General features: G+C 36.7%; 1 protein-coding gene and 1 pseudogene across 1 annotated transcript in view; one reads left to right on the top strand and one right to left on the bottom strand.

Moving 5' to 3' along the window:
* The window catches only part of LOC140153183 (fermitin family homolog 2-like), a 135,913-nt gene that overhangs the window by 96,560 nt on the left and 15,522 nt on the right, over window positions 1-23,831 (bottom strand).
* Window positions 5,760-8,122, top strand: LOC140153182 (zinc finger protein 862-like; annotated as a pseudogene).

Raw genomic sequence — 23,831 nt, 5'->3', positions numbered from 1 at the left:
TGAGGTTGTGGATCACGAAATGCCCCTTTAATGTGTGCTAGGTAAAGTCATTCTTCCTCCCTTTCGACATGCCAAAATTTATTCCCTCCCCCGGCTTGCCAAAAAATTGCGTTCTCGAAATCAAAAGGCTGTGCAATCAGTACCGGTATTAGCCTACTAATTATAAGCCAAAATTTCCAAGCGACTCGCTAAAATCGCTTGCCTCCGTCTCGCCAGCCAAAAATCACTTGTCCGCACCCCCTGGACTGCCACATTTTGTGGCCCTCCCCTTGGCCTGCCGAAAATGCCCCACCCCTTTGCATAGGCCTAGGCCTATATGCCAATTTTTTGGGATCCCCAATTTTCATACCCATACCTTAAATAGATTTCTAAATATCTACCTGTTGCAAGCGCAGCAAGCATGAAAATGTGCACATTTTTTTTCGCTACCTAACTACCCCCCCACAACATTTTCCCTCCCATGCACCAGGTTCATTGGCGCTAGATTTTAAGCTAGAAAATACCTAAATATTTTAAAATCCAAACTCGGCAACACCACTTTATCGGGCAAATAGAGCCCGTCAGTACACGTAAACAGCGTGTTTAAAAAAAAAATGAGAGTGTCACTTTTGTCCAAAAAATTTCGACTTTTGGCCTTGAGCAGCGACAATCAGAGGTAAGAAAAACACAGTATGCGCAGCTTGAAATATAGAATCACTATATCAATTTTGAAGTTTGTACTTCAAAGCACAAGTCAAACGAGGTGAAATGGTTCTAAAAAAATTGATTTCGCTGTATCTTTTTATCGCGAAACTAGACAATTTGACAGCAGAGAAGTCGGAAAAATAGCAAATATCTCAATTTTCTGCTATCGAAATAAAAATTTAAATAGCACCTGCATATAGAAGAGGGTTTATAGAAATAATGTAGGTCAGAATTTTGTCTATGAAATCGTGCACGGAATTGTTATTACTGGTTACAAAACAACATACAAGTGGAGGCCATTTTACTTCAAATTCGGCAAACATGTAAGCTTACTAAAACAAATCGAGACAAGCAATATCAAGAATGAATATGCACATTCTTTTATTGACTTGTTTGTAATGTGTGTCGTAGTTCCCAACAAAATCGCCACTTCCACTGAGAAATTATGGCCGTGTTCCCAAAAATCTTGATGCTCAAAATATTGAAAAAAAATTGAAATGTTTGAAAAGTACATTTCTTTTTTGAGCCAAGTGGAAAATTCAAGCATAATAATAACCCTTACACTTTCAGCTTTTAGACGTAGTTTATGTTTCTCTCTCGATATTTATTTCCAGAAATAGATAATTTTAAAGGGGGCTACATGCAGTCTCATTCTGGATCGATCATTGCAAAGTTTAGTATAACCTTAATGCTAGTAATTTCTGTTCCATTCAATATGCACTTGTGTACATGTATATATCTGATCATTTCTTTGTTTTGTAATTTTCCTAATCAAAAGTCATTTTGTTAATTGGAAATTTGATATCCCTTTATGCAAAATATATGGGTAGTTTTTTATTTCAATCTGCGCGCTGTCAAATGCTATGAAAAATACACACATGCTTACACAATGTAGTGATAGATACAACAACAAATTTCCTGACTGACTTGTCTCATATTTTCTAACAAATGGGCAGAAACGTGCAGCGAAAAAAAATTTAGAAACCGCAAGTTCACTTTGTAAATTTAAAATTCATCAAATTCTGTGCTTTATGATGCCTAATGGAAAAGTCAAATGCAATACGTATTTTGAAGGTGATTCATTTGGTCAATATTGATTTCAAATTACTACAAGCACCCCTTTATGCCTACCTCCCAGGGACACAGTTCACACAAATGTGTACATGTTTCAATGCAATCAAATTAACCTTTGCATTCTGGGCATACAAACTCATATTACACACACTTATCATTTTACACTGATTCAATACACGAATGCAGGCTCCCAAATTGGTGTCAATGAAAAGTGAGATTTGGGCTCATTTTTTTTTGCCCCGTCTATTCGATACTGAACAAATATAATTTCACTTGGAATTTGAGCTCTAGTATGTGTACCCATTTTCTCACCAAATCTGGGACATTGTATTGACACTTGACAAAATAGTAAATAATTCTGAGCAAACTGTTGGTGGTCGAACTCCATGATTCAGTCATTGTGGAGGAACAACCATTTTTTTTAATACTATTTTTTACCTGTCAAGCATAATGTCCCCCTATATACCAACTCAGTTACTCCACAATATAAAGGTCACAATCTTTGAAGTCTAATACTATGGCAGATTACCATACACAATACACTATGGTGTTCCAGATGGATAACAGCCAATTTCTAGTGACTTTAAGGATGATCCAGGGTATTCAATTGCCATCTTTATCATCTTTGTATAATAATATCATATCTTTGTTTATATTTCAAAATCTCAGGTCAGGGTCAATCGGTTTTTAAAGAGAAAACAACAGTATTCCCATAATAATTTGTCATTTTGGACTTTTTTTTTTTAAATTTTGATGATTTATAGTCTGTTTTTTTATTCACATCATTTATAGTTCGAAATCTTTTGGTGGAAAATCAGACAAATAGAATATCTAACAGAAGAGCTATATATTTCCTTTTCACTGACGACTGATGAGTGGACCCCACTGACCATCTTCCCTACCTAACTTCCTTGTCAAGTCTCCCACCCAAGAGTCCTTACCCATTTCCCCAATTGCAGCTCAACCAAACCCTCATCATATTGCTTTGTACAAAAGTGAGATTTATTCATTCAAATCACTTCCAACACCCAAAGTAGGCAACACTTTCTCTATTATAAGCTGGTTGAACAACTTCCCAAAGTGTCTTTTTTCTTCACTTGACATTGAGTATTTCCTTATTGACATTGCGTGTCGAGGTACACAAATGAAAGGCTAACACAGAATTCCATATGAGAAAGATAAATCCCTATGGAATCCCAATAACCATGCACAACACCTCAATTCATGATCAGAATGCAGCCTTTTTATTCTTCACATCTCGCCTGTAAACATCCGCTATAAACAAGAAATTACCCATCTCTAATACATGTTGCAAAACACGTACGGTCGGACACCTGCGTTGATCCTGGCGTCATGCCAATTTTAAGAGACCCCTTGGACGTTTAGGGTTATCAATTTTTCTTCTGTCATATTTCGTATCAGGTACGATTATAATGTGTCCGGTCATAAAACACCCAGTCATGCATGCAGAGCCACACACTTTCCATGTCACAGTATGAAATCAGAGCAAGGTATGTCCTCGTTCACTGAATCTAAACAATGCCCAAAAAAATTGTACAAAGTTATTTTTAATATGATAAAGTTGTCATAGAAACTTGTTGGAGTCAGACAATACAATTCATGCACAATCATAACCATAAATATGTTATCCCAGTTTAAAGTACTCTAAATGTTAGGCATAAAAGCAGTAAAAGGCACAATACCTGCACCGAAATACTAAAATTTCAGCTCTATTTATAACCAGTTCTGTTCCTTTTCTTTATGACACAAAAGACCTGCAACAATTTGATTCTTTTACTAGGGTGGCCACAATGCTAGCTATTGTGTGTACCCCTGCCTACATACACAAATGTATGGTGAAAATGTAACAGATTCTGCAGCAGTTGGAAAACTTTTGGGCATTTTGAATTCCATATAATTTGTCTCCTAGTAACTTCTGTGCAAACCCGACTACCTAATTAGATAGAATATATTCTGCTCGTAATGAAGGTGAATATAGTGAATATAGCAAAATAATTTTTTGTCATCAAATAAAACTATTTTCCCAAAGATGTACAATTATGCTATATTCAGTTTTACAATCTAGACCCTCAGAGCAAAATCCTGTGCAAAAATCAGACAATTTGGTTGTGTAGTTTAGGAAATACAGGCCTTTGAAGGTCAAAATTGGCACATAATAACGCCCTCAACGGTGAAAATCACATATATTAACCTTAAAAGTCCTGGCAAAAGAGTTATTTTTGTGATTTCAGCCATTTTAAAAATGTTGTAAAGAAGCAAATATAGCAATTATGACCCTGGATTTTTAATATTTGCATAAATGAACATTAAATAAACAAAAACAATATATCTCGTGCCTTCTTTGGCTTTATTCCCACAATTATTGCTCCGTGAATATGCAAATTTATGACAAAATCAGGATTTTCCTAAAAATGGGGTAAAAATGGCCAATTTTGTGAATCTTTAAAAGGCTGTATCTTCGCAACGGATTGTCCGATTGAGTTGATTCAAGAGGTTTTTTAAATCATTTTGCAGCAGGAACAATCCTGACAGAAAAAGTAATTCCAGGGGTAGGTTTGAAATTTTCATGTGACCACCCTACTTTTACCGAGACGAGATAAAGGCAATACATCACCATTTTATATTGTTTTGATTACAAAAACCAGGATCGACAATCAAAATAAACAAACAAGTTTCTGTTTTTCATTGCTGTTGTTGTTATTGTTGTTGTCTTCATTATTGACCTTTTCCGGTCAATGTCCTGCTTGTCTTAACTTTAATAATGAAATAAAGAACCTTTGAATAATTACTACCGTGTCAATTATTGTTATATTTTGTGATACACAGTTATATTTTGTTATACATTTCTATGCATTATAATACAATATGTAACATCCCAATCAATTTTAACTTGATCATTTAGCTTGTTTATGGACCCAAAATTGCTGTAATGGTACTACAGCTGGCATGATCGATGCTGTTAAAAGTCAATATTGTCATGCTTAGTTTGCTATTCACATTACGTGGATGACCCGACCATTCAAGCAAAAATGACTCAATAATATTTACAATTATCGATCCATTTTACAAACAAATTTGTAACGAAAACTGGTGTATTTTTGCTTTTCCTGGAGATAGTGTCTTTGTTGTCAATTCTTTGCACTGCAAAAAGCCGATGCAGTTTTTTTTGTCTACGGCCTAGAGTACTTCTTAAAATGTTGATTTCAAGTTACATTCATGATGTTTCACGTTTGCATGTATGGATGAGTCAGGATGACCCTTGGTGACCTTTGCATTATTGAAAAGCACCCTATAGTTTCACCAAAATGTGAGATTACATGTCATAAAAAGGTAATGAAAGCATGATGTATTTTATAGTTTAGTACGTACTTTTTTTATCTCTCAGTGGTTACCTGTTATGCAGTGTTGTCACTACGCCGGTCGGCGCTGGTCGGCAGCGCCGGCACTGATCTTGGCCGGCCGGCACAAAACCCAAAAATAGCCACAGCCGGCCGGCACACTTTTGTTCAAATAATAAAATAAAAAAACTCTGAATATTGAATAATCCGTAAAATATTCACAATTAAAACAAGCAAAATTAACTAAAAAGGTAAATTTGAGGCGGTAAATAATAATAATAATTCATAAAAATTCATTCCTGAGCGTATTTTCGCATCAACGAGCCATGTACATGCACACACTACACAGTACAATGTTTTCCTTTTAATTATAATAATTTATGCAGTTGACGTCTTGGGGGAACCCCCTGAATCGCATTGCGATTGGTTGGTATTAGCGGGAAAATGGAAAAAGTGAATTAGTGACTAGACTTAATTGCAGTCTTTTTTCTGGTTGCACGTCATGGAGTGACTAAAGTAGAGGACAATCATGACTTTGAAACGACTAGTGGTATTTGACCTGTGACCTCTGTCACCTCTCTCTATTGTGAAGCGTGCTAACTCATCTGTTTACATACGTGAGCCTGAGGCTGTACATGTGGTTAGATTTGACAGCTCAGTAAAAAGTCGCCGTCGGGTTGTTTTGATTCGGAAAAAATATCATCTTTACTGCAAGAATTCCACCATGTCTCAGTCTAATATTACCAGTTTTTTTAAGCGGAAAACCCCTTCTGCTGATCGCGATATCGTTGGCGAAATGTCAGGTGAAACAACGTGCAGCGAAACGCCAACAAATGAAAGTGAAATAGAATTGTCTTCCATGGAAAACCCCAGCGCTAGCGCTGGGATCGGTAAGCTTACTCGTGATTGTCAATTAGAACTTTCCGAGGACGAACTTGCTAAGAAAAAAAAGCAAAAACTTGCCAGTAAATTTAACCCAAGTTGGAAGGAAAAACGCCCATGGTTGAAGTACGTGGAAAACGTTGGTATGTTTTGCACATATTGTCAGAAATACAATAAACGACCGTTTGATCGAACCACTTGGAATGTCACACCTTGTATCAGAATAAGGTTGACATCCGTGACTGACCCACGAAACTTGTAAAGAGCACAGAGATTCAGTTGGGCTTGAAATGATCTCTACTACGTCCAAAGACATTGGTGTTGAATTAATCAAGCCTATTGATATTTCTAAAGATGGTATGATTCAGGCTTTTAAATGCCTGTATTTTCTTGCAAAGAATAATATTGCTCATACCACAAACTTCCCAAAACTGTTGGATCTTGAGAAGCACCTGGGAATTGATATTTCAGCTAAAATAAACGTTGGAGAAAATGCAAAATACCGTCACATGCAGCAGTGAAAGATATGTTAGAATGCATCAGTGAAATTATTGAAAATGATATTCTGGATAACATCCGTAAGAGTGAGGGATACAGCATCATGTTTGATGAAACAACTGACGTTTCTGTAATTGAACAGTTAGTGATACATTCGCGCAGCATTGATGAGAATGGTGATGTGCAGGTAAAATTTCTAAAGATATTAGATGCACTGGCCAAAGATGAGGATTCAAATGCAAATGATGGTACAGACATGAATGAACTGGATATAGGTATTATTACATTAAATGCCGACACAATCCGACGAAAAGTTACTAACTATCTAGAGGACAACAATCTCTCGTACGCAACGCTGCGTGGAATCGGCACTGATGGGGCTGCTGTGATGACGGGAAAAAAGGGGGGAGCGGTAAAGCAAATCACACAAAGACAAAAGGAAAAACAGTTGGACAAAAACGATCCGGACAAGAAAATAAACCAAGCAGTGGGGGCACACTGTGCTGCCCATAAGTTGAGCTTAGCAGCGAAACAGGCTGGGAGCGAGTTCCCAATAATCCAGCGTTTCAAACGTGTTTTGTCAGCACTTCATGCCTTTTACGCAAGAAGTGCAGTCCGTGAGAAGGGACGGTCAACCATACAAGAATTGCTGTCAAAAACACTAGAGGAAAGTGGAAAACTCACCAATCCATCAGAAACAAGATGGCTATGTCTCGGACAATGCGCAATCAAATTAAAGAACACCTTCACCAGCATTGTACTAAGTTTGGAACGTGAAGCAGAGGAGCGCGCCGATTGTACTGCAGCAGGGCTGGTCAAGCTTATGACAAAGATAGATTTTGTTGCCATACTGGTTCTTCTTTGTGAAGTCTTACCCACTGTTAACCGACTAAGTCTGGCTTTCCAGAAATCAAAACTTGATTTCAAAGAACTTAATGCTTCCTTGACTGCTACTGTTTGCAGCTTGAAGTCCACAAAACTACCGAATTAACATCAAGCGTAACTGAGATTTATGAGAAGTGTGCAGCCCAAAAATCACTCTGCGATATGCATCTGATTCTATTTCTGTCACTGAAGCCATCACTAATTTCTACAGTACCATCCAGCAGCAGTTCATAGAAAACCTCATAAACAACATCCAAGCAAGATTTAATGACACGGATGTCATGGCCGCCTTCTCGTACGTTTTCGACCATGAAAACTACAAGAACCCAAATCCTGACCAGCTCCGCCAAGAAGTTGTTAAGTTATGTCATCAATTTGGAGAACCATCTTCTGAAGCTACTACCGAAGTGAAGGATGCCATATTTTATGCGCAGGCTGACAGTGAATTTCTGGAAAAACTTACCTCCGGTTCCAATGTCCACAGCACTGCATTCCCGGTACTCAGCAAATTAGCCAAAATATATAAAGTCATACCTCCACACACAGCAGACTGTGAGAGAGACTTTTCACAAGTGACACTGATCAAGACAAATATAAGGAACAAAATGGGTGAAGACACTTTAGACTATTTGCTACGGATAAGCATTGAAGGACCTCCTCTGGAACAATATCCATTTGAAAAGGCTGTGATACTCTGGGCAAGCAAGAAAGAAAGAAGATACAAAGTTCGTCTACTTTAAGGTAAGGAAATAGAGACATTTTTTGATTTTCATCCATGAACCATTCTGGTATTTATTACTTTCTCCAAATACAAAGTCATTATTCATGTACACAACAAAATACAAAAATAATATAAATAACAAAGTTCTACAAATGAACAAAAAGACAGTAAGTAAATTCAGTAATCACCCAAGTTGTGACCCAACATATACTGTTTATTGACATCATGACATGTTATTGTTAAATATCATACAAATATGCTCAAGAGTAGTTTAGAGTACATAATTCATCTGATTATAAGTGTTAACATTAGTGTCAAAATTTGACTTCTGTAAGGGCATCAAATTGATTTTTTATGTGTAGAAGCCCAGGAGCTTGAGGGGGCCGCCCCCGAGCCCCCACCAGGGCCCTTAAGCGGGCCCCTGGACCCCCGGCCGTGGGGGGCGAGGCTTCGGTCGCTTCGCTCCCTCAGCTCGCATTTGTCACAAATTAGCCGGCACTAAAAATGGGCTGGTGACAACCCTGCTGTTATGTGCCTCATAATTTACCAAATCTGCAGTGAAATTATAAACTTGCAATGCAAATCTAGCGCTAAACAATTTATTGATGTTTAAATTGCATTTATGCATTTCAAAAATGGAATATCAGTTAGCCGTGCCTCAATATTCAAATCCTTCATTTTTTTCTATTTCTTAAGTGACAGTTAAAATATCAGGTCTAACATAACCAGCCCGATGTGAAACGGAAAATTGAAGTAGTGGCCCAGTATTGAACCAAATGTTTATTTGTGTAATAGGATCGGGCACACACAGGAAAACTTCATTTGGTTTCTCCTTTAGTCACGCACTATATTTAGTGCAATTCTTCATTTCGGCTCGGAAATTGAAATCTGTTATTTCCGATAATTGGTCTCTTGTGTTTATCACGGCATGCCTGACTTGTCCTGAAACGACGTTCAGCCCTTTTTTTAACTGTCAATACCGAACATTGGCTTCTGTTCCATTTTAAGGATGTTTTATAATTATGCTGCTGCAATTTCCGAATAATTTCATTTGCATTATCTGGAACTACATGTTTAACTCAACAAACTGTTGACTTCTTTTTCGATCAAATACTTATGTTTTGTTTCCTTGCTTGTCATTATGTGTTTCAAATTCAATTCCAAATATTTGTGGTGAAATCTAAACCATTATAGTCGCACATAATTTAATTATTTTTCACATAATATTAACCATATAACCTTGAGCTTTTCATGTTTCAAAATGTTTAGCAAAATAAAGAAATGGAAGCCTGAAAACATCATGTGATGAGTGTGCACATTTGCAAGAAAATCATGTAAGAATGAATAATACAATCAAATAACATCACATTAGGAAAAACGTGTGGAGATATTTTGGGATGAAAATGGGTCTCTTGTTGAGCATTTAGGCAATTTCTCTCCGAAATATATTTTGCCCATTTTATATACTATTATCCTGAGACTAGAAAAATAACAAAAACATTTTTAATGTTATCTTTGAGACCTTCCCCGAATCCCCGGATAGTAATATAGAAACTGTTTGTGCAATCTGTCGACTTGAAAAACAAGACAAAAACACCCATTTCTATTAACCTATTATTGTTAAAAACTAGACCAATCAATATACTTTTTAAGATTCAATATTTTTTACTATTTTATTGGTGTATGAGGGCATCAACACTTTCCCAAAACTGCTGAAAATACACTCCAAAAGGGAGAGAGACTACATAGGCTTACTGCATATCAGCAGAATACCCTCCCCCAGTCTAGCTAGTAAGTAAGTAAGCTAGTAACATACACTGATTTAGGGTGTTCCCGCTATGCGGTCCACCAAAAAAGGCATGTTGAAAACTTCTTGAAAGCAAACGAAACTTCTTCATGAAGTTGATTTGTCTTTCCATGTTATCAGTCACTTGTTTTTGCCCGATCTCAAAATCATTTATGCACCTTCCAACTTACAGGATCACATTGCAAAAATGTGTTGTTTGCATAGAGCACAGCTAGAGCTGTTATTTTCTCAATCAACTTGACTTCTGTATCAATTGTATGTTCATATAATTATGAAAGAACTTTTTATGGTTTTAGTCCTACATGTACCTGAGCACATCAATTCAACTATATAAGTAACGCCATGATGTCAAAAAGCAAATGGATCTTTACAAAATGTTTTGAAAAAGAAAGGAGCTGATATGGATCTACATGTATGTTGCAGCAAATGCTACCAGTTCAAAATGCAGGCCTCTTTCCATGAGAGCAAAACCAATGAAAATCAATGTCCATTGCAAATATCATTTCTATGATTACATATGACACGGTTGGCATTTCACAGCCATGTGGAGTGTTACCTGTACTGGGCCGGGGCAAAGCTGCTTGCTGCAGTCCTAAAACAGGTAAAATCTAAATAGGCCCCATGCACCGGCATCTTTCATCAGATCTTAATAACCACTTGATGTCATAATAGGACAGCGCAAATCACAAATCATTTCACACATCCTGAATTACAGGACATCACAAGTGAAGAAAAAAATGTTCATCGGCTCTATTGGCAAACATCAATATCCTAAGAGTTTACGTGTCCTTTTATATGTTGTAAAAATGTAAAGACTGGAATTTTCACAATTTATGTGAATAAGGTACCAAATCTTTTACAGTAGGAACAAGTTTCTTCAAATGGACTACAAAGAACTACAAAGTATATGGAACAGTTTTCTATAAAAATTTACATCCTTTTTTACAAAAAAAACACAACTTAAAATTTCAAAGTATTACTGTCAAAACTCACAAATTTCCAACAATGTTGTCATTTGTTTTGTCATTTATAAGTCATAGTACATATATATGATTGATACCGGGTATAATCACATCTAGGGCTCAACCGATTATTGGATGTCGGATGTCGGTAAAAAAAATTCAAAAAACAATTTGTTATTTATTTTTTAACATTTTTTTAGAAGTATTCTGCAACTTTGAAGAACCACTGGACCTATTCTGAAGGGCTAGGATTATTCACAGATAATTTGAAAAAAAAAATGGAAAAAAATTACGAAAAAATTACAGTTTGCTATCCTTAATATGTAAACCATTAACTTATGTTCACCTCTTCATCTATCACATATTATAAATCATGCATGGAAAACCAATGCATCTATAATATGTGATAGATGAAGAAATAAACATTAGTTAATGGTTTGCATACAAAAAATGTATACAGGATAACAAACTGTAATTTTTTTCTGATTTTTTTTCTTCTTTTTTTAAAATTAACTGTGAATGATCCTGAAATTTCATAATAGGTCCAGTGGTTCTCCAAGGTCGCCGAAAACTTTGGAAAAAAAAATAAAAAAATAAAAAATTAAAAAATAAAAATGTTTTTTTTGTTTTGTTTTTTTTTGCATTTTTTTTTCTGTGACCTCTGTGACCTTTCTGGGAACGCCCGTTCCTTGGTTTTTGGAGGCCTGTATATCATCCTCTACCAACACATTGCTTCCTATTTTCATCAACTGTTTATTCATTTCACTTTCTAATTTCATTTTGATACTAATTTTATCCAGTAAAACCAACAACAGCATGATCATTTTTTTTCTCCATCAGCTCCAAGCTCAAGCATGGGTCACAATTTAGTGATCAGTGTTACAATTTTTAAATGTACTGGTATTGAAGTAGTATGAGCTAAACTATATACTGCTCTGCTATGACATTAAAAAACTAAGGCTAACTGTGATCTGTGCAATCAAATCATGATGAGGGATGCGTCTCGATGCGAGTTCAGTCTAAGTTTACAGTACCAGAGAACGTTTATCTGTTTTTAATTGATTATTTATAACAAAATCTCCCAAAGATTTTCTAAAACACCTTTACCACCAGATGCAAAGCACATCAAAAAGACCCCTATATAATTCACCGAAATAAATTGAAATATTTTTTTCAAAACAGTCAGGTAATAACACAGCATATAAAATGCTCTATTACGATTCATATTACCATACACCTTGTACACTTACTGGGATAACAAGCATGAATCTTGTCACTTTACCACGAAAAAAGGAAACACAGAAAAATTCCTTTGCATTTCATCAGCAGCATACTGTCTGCGCAGCACATCACTATGACATGTGTAGCTGTCCTGAGGCTGTAATACACAGGAGAGGAGCTCTCTCATCAGTTGTAAACAATTCATGAAACAAAAACCAGTTTGTCATTGACTTCTTAAACAGCCACTTTATACTACTACTACCAATGTTTGATCACATCCCAAACCTGCCTGGGAAAAAAGCAATCCTGCTTGCTCAATGCTGATGGTGCTCGAGTCTTTTGCAACTGATTTCGACAATCTGACCTGATTTTTATGGCAAAATGGTTTTCACTTTTCATCTTGTTTCTTTTTAGAAGTCTTGACTCTGCTGGCTTTTCCTCCCACTTCATTGATCTGTTTGCTAAGAATAAATGGATCAGAACAAGATGACAGGAAGATGATGCTTGTGGTCCCAGTCAAGCTGAGTGAGAGAGCTTGGTATGTCTAACCTTTTCCCTTCTGCTCTGAAAAAAAAACCACCCATATTAACCCCTCCTTCCCCCCACCCCCTTGGAAACAAGCTGCTACTGCCACAAAATCAAAATGATCATCACTGATCGTGATGAGGTGCCCATTCATTTAAAATTATACATCCTATCTTGTTCTATTCAATTTCACTGGGACTAAAGCACTAATTTCTATTCTGTTCTGATAGTAGCTAGCTTCGTCACATGCAGCCTTAGAGGTTTCATGTTTTTCAAAATGGTACATGTACTTTGTAAATACACTTGCTTCAGGCACCAGCATACCTGGTCACTTTTAAGGATGGCAAGGTAAAGGCACGTAAGTCCATCACTGCCGGTTAATTCATACTAGCTCTTGAATGACAATTTTCAATTTTATCAATAAATGCCTGCCCTACACTTCTTGCTACGGTAGTGACCATTACTATATGAAGAGAGGGAAGGAGGGATTGGCCCAGGTAGTTGTACTTATAGCACTCAATGATCAAGTAGCAAGGTAGTTTGTGTTCAGTATTGAATATCTAGGTGACTTCATTTCATTTAACCTAGCTGAATGAAAAGGGGTAAACATAGGGAGTGGAGAAAGGTTTGCAAATATGACTTAGCATCCTTTGAATCATGTACAATTGTACATGTAGAGAAGAAACCTTGATACTTTAATATTTTCATAACAATGTAATGTTCATGATTCAACAAATCCTACATTTTTTCCATTTCTCTCATTCATTTTCTCTGATAAGGTCATTCAATTCATTCAGTAAAATTTCTCACAAAAATGTACAAAATGACACAATTCCTCTCTGTAATGGTGTGTATCAAAAGTACTACTACAGTGCTATAATGGAAGGTCAGTGGACAATAAACAAGACAATGCACATATCACAATAATCCTATATTGGTAGAGATTTTAAGCTTTTTGCATCATCATGATAATCAGAGGTTTATAGTACTGCTTGATATTATTTTGAATACTCAAACCGTATCATAAATTCTGATTGATTTAGACCGCATTTCACAGAACAGTTACTGCCTGGATCCTAAAACTTCTGTATCTAGGTAATCCACCTTTCATAGGGCCTCAAATGGCAACTACACATCTTCACAGATGAACTCAAAGCAGAGAATGCACAACTAGACATTACTTCACTACTCAACACATTTAACACAATAACATGCCCCGGCTTTCTCACTCCTTCCAGCAGTTTATTGGCTTCGATCCACAACCCCTGCCTACGCTCATCCTGCCAATGGCGATTACACAAATCTCATAAAAAGTAAGGCTATGACTCTTTTCACCCTATCCTCTCCTCTCCCTCTCTCCATCTCAGCTCAAGAGGCTTATGTGGGTGACCCTGACTCGGTTGATGCCTTTGCTGCATCACCTGCCCAATGCAATTTCTCCCGAACATTTACCCGGCGCTAACAACTTGCCGTATCTACTATCTACTTGTTACAGTATAAAAAAAAGGTCATAGTTCATTGACCTCGGCAATGTGTGCTCTAGATATTGCTCAACATTCTCCTCATACTAAAGAGGTCGGCATGTTATCGCAATGTATGTCAATGAACTTTGCCAAAGTAGGATGATGTTGCAGAAGCTCGCAGCGAAAGACCTGCTCTAGTGCCTGTATCACAACTGCCATCACTTCCCAAGCAAAACTGCCGTAGGATTTCTGGCGACCGCGGGCGAAGCACAACACAAGTTACCGAAAGCTTGTCAGTTCTGATCATGGTATACACGTGTAGCCCCGATCATATCAGAATGTTGTGAAGTGTGAGCTTGCATGACTGCAATTACGTCTTTCTTTTACTGAAATACTAATGTGTCAAAATGTTGTAGTCAAAGTTATACATAAACGCTAAAATTTTCATAAAAGTAGGAAGGAAGCATAACACTTTTATATCGAAATGCAAATTGATATTTTGAAGAAAAATACTTGAGCTATTTTAAAAACTATTAACTTCAGTCATCTTGACTGTATCATTACTTATACTCAATGGGAGCTTACGCACAGACAAAAATATTGCATTAATTACATCTCTTATAATGAATGTTTTTCCTCCTGCTTCTAAAATCGGACCTCTTCCTATTTCCCTCTCCCCCGGCCCTCTCCCATCATATTCGGTTGGCATCCCTTTAATTTAGTAGCCTCTGAGCACTATTGGGCTTTGTCTAGCTTTGGCCAAATGATATTACCTCTGTTGTTTCCAAATTTGAAAGAAGCATTAGTTTGATTTTTGGGGGATGAGGCTATTCACAAAGTTTACCTTGAATTGATTTTTTGTGGTAATAATATTTCAACTTTCCAATCAAGATATTATTTTAAATATATCAACCATTTAGCCACCTCTTTCTAGTCAAAGTTTACCTTGAAAACAAAGATACGATTCTAAAATTACTATTTTGAATTCATTTACCAAGAAAATTTCTATTTTAAGAACCCAACTTGAACATGTCCTGATAAGGACAACATCCATTCATCCAATTATCACCCTCACAGTAGGAAAGCTTCAAGGGCTTGACATGTTGTCATGGCAACCAAGTCCCCAAAGTGATGCTAACTAAAATCACAGCCCTATGTCATTATCATGATTATGTACCATAATATGGTTTGTAGGATGGATGGTTTAGCCTGGGGTGAGAGAGGCATCACTAAAACTGCCATGTCCCATACCCCCTGAGTGGATGCGACCTGATGATGACCTGAATATTTATATAGGATGAAATAAAACAAATTAATCTCAAATGTGATTCTAAACATTGATGCTTTTGATTCTTTCTATGATTCGGCTGTTAACATTCTTGCATGTAGACCCCCTATTTCACAAACAATGAACTTGTCAACTCTTTTACCTGAACTATATAATATAAAGCTATAAATTTATAACTCAGAACATTTCAATAATTACCAATTTATAATACAATTTTCTAGAAATGTTTATTCACATATATCCTGTTTTGGGTACATCATTCCACAAACTAGTAGCCTACCATAGCATTTTCATATTAATAACCAGACTGGTCTTTTGACACCAGACAGTTAAATCACTGAAATATTAAAAACTAAAAGTCACATAAAATGATCCATGTAATTCATCCTCATCATTCCTCCCACACAATCTATATCTACGCAAGTCCCTCTTAAAATTAATTGCATTTTCCTTGAAAAATAGACGGAATTAGTCTCAAGATGACAATCTAAACTCCAAATATCCAAGAAAAAGATAACTTATAAATAAATAATTCTTTGAATAATATAGCCTACATAGTTTACCCACTAGCTATGTCTGTTTATTTTTATTTTGGAAGCCCGATATAAAAGCTGGCAAAAGTTCAAGAACTTTTGACACAGTCGGAGTAATTTAATACATCCTCATTATTTCATCAAAGACCCTCATCAAGGAATTCAAAATTCCACACCCCATACATTCGTCCTCCCCTTGCAAAATATTGTTAACATATCCAGATGTTCGACAACATTTTCGCTAGTTATAATTCTCTGTGATACATCGAATGACAGTTGATCCATCCAGTGATTGCCAGAAAGTCATGTAATGCCAGCTACACAGGATATGGCAGATATAGGCGGAGTGCACAGTCACAGCCTGTCTATTTTTGGGCATGGTGCAGTGTGCGCAAGGCATGTAAGGCTGCTGCTTGTAGTGCGATGCCTTACTACTGGAATGCAGTCCTACCCCGGTTTATTTTTTTCCTCCGACTCTAAAATCACTGACGTACACCGTTACCTATTGCAAACTGTGTTATCATTTAGTAGTAAATTTGTTTCAACTAGATATTTGTAAACATCAAATTAAACTAGTCATGTGGATGATAAAGAATAAGATGAGAAATAAAGATGCACGGTCGTGACTATTGGAATTCTGGTCATGTTGTGCCAGATTTACTAGTTCAAAAATAGATCCTTCTCCTAGGACTAGATAGCTAGAGCCCAGAGCTCTATCTATTTACATGCAACTATAGCTAGCCTTGGTGTTATATTAGAAAGGGACTTCACTTGACTGCCTTTTACTTGAAATAACAAGAAATAAAAGTTTCCATTTTACGTGTAGGCAATTGGTCTTCTTTGGTTTGGCAATTAAAGGACTTTTCCTCACACAATTCTTTTTTTTTTAAAGGGAGTATATTACGAATAGGGGCCTGCTATGTACATAACATAACACCATCACGTAACAATCAATGGGCTAGATACCAATTACCGTAAAGTAGGGAGCAAAAAAAACAAAAAAACCCTAGGAAAACTATCATTTTATACAGATTTGCACAGATTGGGTCACATTTAAAATGTATTTCCAAAGATTTCTAACATTATTATAAGGCCAAGTAAAATAAAAAACATGTTTCACGTCCGGGTTTTTGAAAAAAAGGGGGAAGAGGGGGCTTTTTATTTTTTATTATTTATCGCAAAATCGGTGTAAATACCCATAATTAGAAGCTATTAGAGCTGTTTTAGCGTGTACAATAATGCCTGGAAAAAGGAAGAGGCCTCTTTTTATTTGTTGTTCTGAGAGATAGGCCCCCTCTAACTATCATAAAACCTTATAAAAGTGTTTCTTGTATATTAGCAAGGCTATAGAAAGCATCTCTGCTTCCTAGACATATTTTTTGAAAAGTTATAACTGAATTTCAAAAAATAAAAATAAAATTGAAGAAACCTCAAAAAAGGAAGCGGGAGGGGACGTGAAACATGTTTATTTTTTTATTTGGCCTAATGTTGTGCATGAACTAGAATCAGCACTGTAGGCAAACAGGCAAATCACAGCAACCATCAGACCAAAGCTGTCAAATTTTGACAGAATCAACCTGCTGATGGTGACTGTCCACCCTAAACAAGGAGTCAAATTGAGGTCAATGTTACTACCATCTTGATTCAATAGCTCTAAAAGACTCAGTAGACTCTAAAATGTGTCCCAAATGCTCAATAATTTATGATGGCCAGCAATTGTTTGGTAGACCATATCATTGCATCTGAACTTGGTGAATGAAGTTATTGCTATCCCTGATTGTACATGTATGGCATGATACATGTCTATAATCACATTGGTCAGCATTAGTACTGATTAATTAATAGCAGAAGAATTAGTGTTAAGATCTGTATTAGTCAAATTGAGGTCAGTGTAAGACCTGAAATAATTCGGACCTAGTTTAAGACACTGGATTAATTAGTAATTACTAAAAGTTGCTAAGCATTTCAATCTGTAAAAACACTACAGAAAGTTGCTTATAAATAGTGATTTTGCGCCAAACTGTTTAAATTTTGTCACAATATTTATATTAGGGTTCATTTGTTGTGATATGATACAGGCTTTATGGGTCAGTGACATCAACTTGATTCAAAACTTAAGGTGGTTATGGAGGCATTATAAAAGTGCTCTAAACATGTTTTAAACAGATTAATTGAGTAGAGCAAAGTACACTGATCAATATGCCTTTTGTTTGGAGTTAATCGGACATACGGTTTTCAAAATATATCAATTTATATTTTCTTTGTATCTTATTGTTTTTATCAATAATCAATCAAGTTAATGAGCTAAAATGACTGGAGAAGCTCATTTACATATAATTTTGCCAATATTTTGCTAAAATCCATGCATAAATGTTCAGGGTACTTTTATCTTGCATGATTTTGCCCTGAAACTTGGTCAAAGTGTTTCTAATATGTTCTAATGTATTATATAGTGAAGCCGCCCCCTAATTTGCATATTTGCATAATTAATTAGCATTTATGCAAATTAGCTCATTAATTATGCAAATATGCAAATTAGAGGGCGGCTTCACTATATAATACATTAGAACATATTAGAAACACTTTGACCAGGTTTCAGGGCAAAAGTATGCAAAATAAAAGTACCCTGAACATTTATGCATTGATTTTTAGCAAAATATTAAAAATTACATATTAATGAGCCTTTCCAGTCCTTTTAGCTCATTAACTATATTGATTATTGACAAAAACAATAGGATACAAAGAAAATATAAATTGATGTATTTTGGAAACCGTATGTCCGATTTGTTCTCAACAAAAGGCATATTGATCAGTGTACTTTTACCCTACTCAATTAATCTGTTTAAATATGCTCAAAGCATTTTCTAATTTCTAGAAAATGCATCCAATACCACCTTAAGCACTACATGTAGCAGCAATTAGCCTCCCCTGTCTTCCTTCTAGAATCTGTGATGCAACAGTTACATAACATAGAGAATATGTGCCTAAATTCAGTAAACTGAAAGTGCAAGGCAAACTGATATCTAAGTTCAGAGACCCGAAAGTGCAAAAATAACGTCATTTTACATCAAATTGACTCTTTCCTTGTTAATGGCCGATTAATTTGCTTTCATTTCAATCATTTGTCAATAATAATAACACTGGCTCACTCAACTGCACAGTATTCATTGTGTTACTACTTTCATAATTTTTGGTTGCCAAACCATGAAAGAAAGAAAATTCTATACTTTTGCAAGCTAATAATAACCCCTTCTAACCATCTTGAATGACTGTACTTCAAAGCATCAAAAGGTCATCCACCACAACTGACTGAACGGTGGAGTATAAACTGAAACACCTATTTGGCCATTTGTAATGTCTCTGTCCAGAGATGTTGGTTTCCTCATTCTTCTCCTCCCACATCATACATTGTTACCATTCATCAAGGTACATTAAACTGGACATTGCTCTTTGACCAACTTCCACAACCGTGTTGAACTTTTCACCTGATTTTAAATAGTCAGTCAAACTATGGTGAAACAAATTATGTCCTAACAATACATGTACCAGAAATCAGTTTACCATTAGTCAGAGGTGAAGACAAAAAGAGTCAAAAAGAATGACAAGTGTTTGATGAATTGTTTGGTAGGGTTAAACAGTCAAAATGGGTCAAATACATGTAGTCTGCCGACTCTGCTCTCCCAGGTAAGCCAACCAGTTCAAATATTATATTTACTTCACCTTCTTATGTGCAGGTATTCACAATTCCCATTTCATCTGTACTCCCAGGGAATAACAACCAAACAACACCATAGATTAAATCTAGAAATCTGTCCATAAATGAAACCTACTCTTTACTCCATACAAAAGACATTTTGAAACTTAAAATTGCTACTTTTATATTTAAATCACTTGAAACTGCTTCATGGTGTAATTTATTCCCATTCTTAACTTCAATCATGTGTTTACAAGCTGATTGTGTCCGGTGATTTCCATGGGAAAATACAAATACCCGGTGCTTAAAAAACTCACAATATCAATCATCATTGCAAATTCAATAGATGTAAATATAGAGCGACTTTTTTCTAGCACTGTATCACATGTGTACAACATGGAGGGTTACAGTAAGTTGTTTTCTTCCGTCATATCTACCAATGTTAACCTGGGGCAAACTTTTTGTAATGGCTTATTACCAATCGCCCAAATTCAAGTAATATATAGTCCGAGTGCTACATACCACTTGAACCTGTACATTACAATATGTTTTTCATGTAGGCCTATGTATTTGTGGCTTGAGCTGCCTTGGTTGCACTGAATACATGGTATAGGGCTAGTGGTGGTATATAGATGCATCCAACTTGAAAAACAGCAATACCATTTCACTCTGCTGAATTCATATAGAGCCAAGTACACTTTTCACCCTCTCAACTATGCAAAGCTTTGCCTCTATAGATTGGCGGATTAACCTCTCTGATTTAATCCTGTTATTTGGACAGCGATGCCGAACTGAAACAGACTTCCTCTTGGTTTTGCTTGCCTCATTGCTCAGCACAGGCTTTTGCCAAATCCTTTATTATGACCTTTATATAAAGTGTCCATGATGGAATATGTGTTTAATTGAATAAAGCCAAGTCTTACCTTATTTAGCTAGACACTGGGCAATTAAACCTACATTTGATTCTTAATTTGTTGCCTTTGAAACAGCTCAATAGCATTGTTTTCAAATCAATGGTGATACCATGTACTCAAAATCTAGGACGATAAAAATCTAACTTTTTAATTCCATTATTACTCATAGTAGCATTGCATATAAACATACAAAAGTGGTTTAACATGTCCAAGGGCATGTTGTTCCGACTGTATAGAATCGGTTATTATGATTAGCCATTGAAGTTCATTTCTCTATAATATACAAATCTTGACTAAATGTACTTGTATGAAAAATTTGTACATACATTTGTACAAACCAATGTTCTTTGGACATTGTCATCATACCTTGAATCATTCATCACATGTATTGACTTCACTTTAATATTCTTTGGTACTGATACATTGGTATTCGATGTTCTTCCATCTACCACATGTACATGTACCATCATGTTGATGCCTCAATGTTATTATTACAGTCCCAGCCACATTTGTCAAAAAATTTCCTGTTATTTTCCATTTCTACCACATTTTGGCCTGTGTATTGAACCAACATCTTGTTTTTAGATGTCTACAGGAGGTGGGTTCATATTCCATTGTTTTAACCTCATTTCATGGTTAAGACCATACTGCAGCTGCACAATGTACTGAGTTCCATTCACAATTTCCTGCACTTGACCCCTACCTCTTGTATTGTATAGTTTGGCTTCTGTTGTGTTCTTCTACCCTTCACCTGCAGGCAGCAGTGGTGTAGCCAGTTTTTCAAGACCAAGGAACTGCATTGGTATACAGGGACATGGTAATACTACACAATCTGCGTGTTTCTACTGAGGGCCAAATTCCGTGCCATGCCGTGCCGTGCCGGGTCATACCGGGTAACAAGCCCAGTAGAAACGATCTGGGTAATCGGTTGCCGTGTCATGCCGGGTCATGTGCTCGCTTTCGTGATCCACCTCTTGAGGTGGATCATGCCGGGTCAAAGCGTGTAATTCGCGCAGTAGAAACGAGCCGTGTCATCGGTTGCGGGTCGAGGTCATGCTTGTTGCAAAAATAACGCGATTTATATTCTACTTGTATAGTCTAGCCTAGGCCTATAATGTAGTAGGTTCCTTCTTTCTGATATTATATACACTGGCATGATGTGTGACTCGCATGAACTTGATGAAGTAAAATGGATATGACTTTACTTAGTCTAGGCCTACTTCTTTATAGTTATTTAAATGAGTTGGTTTATATATTTTGGCTGTAAATTAATTATAATAGCCAATTACTAGATCCACTGGTAAATTAATGCAATTTGTATTTTACGAAAACACTAAATTGTGATTGTAGGTCATATGCCATGAGCTGCCATGCGTGAGACATTTAAATTAGAATACAACCGTCAGATCTGTTTTCCGTACTTCGGTTTACAGGAAAAAATGCCGTGCATAAATGCGAGACACGGCTTTCTGGTCTCAGTAGAAACAAGCTGGGTAACGGTGGCGGATTATGATCGGTATTTTGTGCCCGGAAAATAGCGGGTCAAAAAGCCGTACGCTCAGTATAAACACGCTGTATGTGTAGCAGTTGTGTGTACTGGTATACTGATTCCCAGTCATAACCCTAAGAAGTCACTACCCTAATTATGATCTTACGGAAGGGCAGTGAATACAAGGTGTGCATGGCAAAAGATTAATTGAAATCTTACTATATAGTCTGTATAGACCTTTAAAGTTCAGTGTGTTCCGAGTTAGATTAGTGTTACTTGGTGCGTGTACATACTTTAACGTACGCAATCAACATGCCACACATGTACATGCAATAGGCCTATAGACTATAGAACATTTGAAGTCACTAGAATTTAGATTCTTTCACAATTTACCACAATAGCAGAAACGATCATGAGAAACAATCTCGCTTTCATTACAGAAACAAGAGCACCAATGGTACTGTGGCTCTATGCTTCTTTGGTGGGAAAGCGATTGTTCTTGAAGTCGAATGCGCAACAGGTTGGTAGCTGACCCCTAGGTGACACCAGATGACCCCGAAATGACCTTCCAAAAATTTGACCCCAAATGTTGACTGTACCCACCAAGTTTCATGCCCATATGACAGTTTTTGCTCATTTGACCTCAGATGACCCCTGGATGACCTCGACCCACTAACCAATACAAACTTAATTGTTCTGCCTGGGGTCAAGATGCACCCACCAAGTTTGAGGAACATGCTACCCCACAAAATTTGGCTCCAAATGTTGACTGTACCCAGTTTCATGTCCATACGACAGTTTTAGTAATTTGACCTCAGATAACCCCTGGTTGACCCCGGATAACCTGAAATGACCTTCCAAAAATTTGACTCCAAATGTTGACTGTACCCACCAAGTTTCATGCCCATACGACAGTTTTTAGTAATTTGACCTCAGATGACCCCTGGGTGACCTCGAATGACCCCAAAATGAGCATCCGAAAATTTAACTCTAAATGTTGACTGTACCTACCAAGTTTCATGCCCATATGACAGTTTTTAGTAATTTGACCTCAGATAACCCCTGGGTGACCTTGGATGACCTTGAATTGACCTTCCATAAATTTGACTCTAAATGTTGACTGTACCCAACAAGTTTCATGGCAATACGACAGTTTTCAGCAATTTGACTTCAGATGACCCATGGGTGACCTTGGATGACCTTGAATTGACCTTCCATAAATTTGACTCTAAATGTTGACTGTACCCACCAAGTTTCATGCCCATATACAAGTTTTTAGTGATTTGACCTCACATGACCCTTTGGTGACCTCGGATGACCCTGAAATGACCTTCCGAAAATTTGCCTCTTAATGTTGACTGTACCCAACAAGTTTCATGCCCATACGACAGTCTTTAGTCATTTGACCTCAGATGACCCCTGGATGACCTTGGTTGACCCGAAATGACTTTCCAAAAATTTGACTCTAAATGTTGACTGTACCCACCAAGTTTCATGCCCATACAACAGTTTTAGTAATTTGACCTCAGATGACCCCTGGATGACCTCGGGTGACCTTGACCCACGAAACAATACACACTTGTTTTGTCTGGGGTCAAGATGCACCCACCCACCAAGTTTGAAGAATGTGTGACCCCCAGTCTCTGAGAAAATAGGTTTTCGCCTGTAAAGCACAAATTATGCAAATTAAGTATTTCATAACCATACTTTGTGCTCAAAATCGAATCAGGTCGAGACCTTCTATACTAAAATGCAGCAAACCTTTGACGAGCGCGACTACCATGATGTTGCAAATTTGGCGCTAACAACGCGTACGGCGCACAGTTCATTCA

The sequence above is a fragment of the Amphiura filiformis genome, chromosome 5 (assembly GCF_039555335.1).
Source record: "Amphiura filiformis chromosome 5, Afil_fr2py, whole genome shotgun sequence".
Classification (NCBI taxonomy): domain Eukaryota; kingdom Metazoa; phylum Echinodermata; class Ophiuroidea; order Amphilepidida; family Amphiuridae; genus Amphiura; species Amphiura filiformis.
The sequence above is the reverse complement of the archived record's forward strand: the minus strand, read 5'-3'. Positions and strand labels throughout refer to the sequence as shown.